This window comes from Capsicum annuum, chromosome 1, assembly GCF_002878395.1.
Source record: "Capsicum annuum cultivar UCD-10X-F1 chromosome 1, UCD10Xv1.1, whole genome shotgun sequence".
Lineage (NCBI taxonomy): Eukaryota > Viridiplantae > Streptophyta > Magnoliopsida > Solanales > Solanaceae > Capsicum > Capsicum annuum.
In genome coordinates this window covers 69758560-69758882 of record NC_061111.1, presented here as the reverse complement: position 1 = coordinate 69758882, position 323 = coordinate 69758560, and the positions used below count along the sequence as shown (strand labels likewise).

Below are 323 nucleotides of genomic sequence, written 5' to 3'. Positions count from 1 at the left end.
TTTTTTTCTACCGCATATCCTAGTTTGACACCAAGCAACGAAGCTCTTTCTCTAAAAGAATTTTTCTAAATTCTTTTATAATAAGAGTTTGTCATTAACCAAATTTTTATATACACAAGAGGAGCCTAATAAGGTCTTTCACTCGAAAGGAAAGTGCAAAAAAGAAGGAAATAAGTTAAGCCGGATTTCTCGTGACTATCCAAGAATTTCAATGTTTGAATCGAGATTTTAAATGGTAAAGCTTATCTGATTTGATTTATTGTAGAATTTTTTCTTGAATAAATCATGAATTTTCTAGGATATTATTAAGGATCTCATCGAAA

At 29.4% G+C, this 323-nt stretch overlaps 1 pseudogene; it reads right to left on the bottom strand.

Moving 5' to 3' along the window:
• LOC124889476 overlaps positions 1 to 323 on the bottom strand; it is a 12934-nt pseudogene that overhangs the window by 5079 nt on the left and 7532 nt on the right.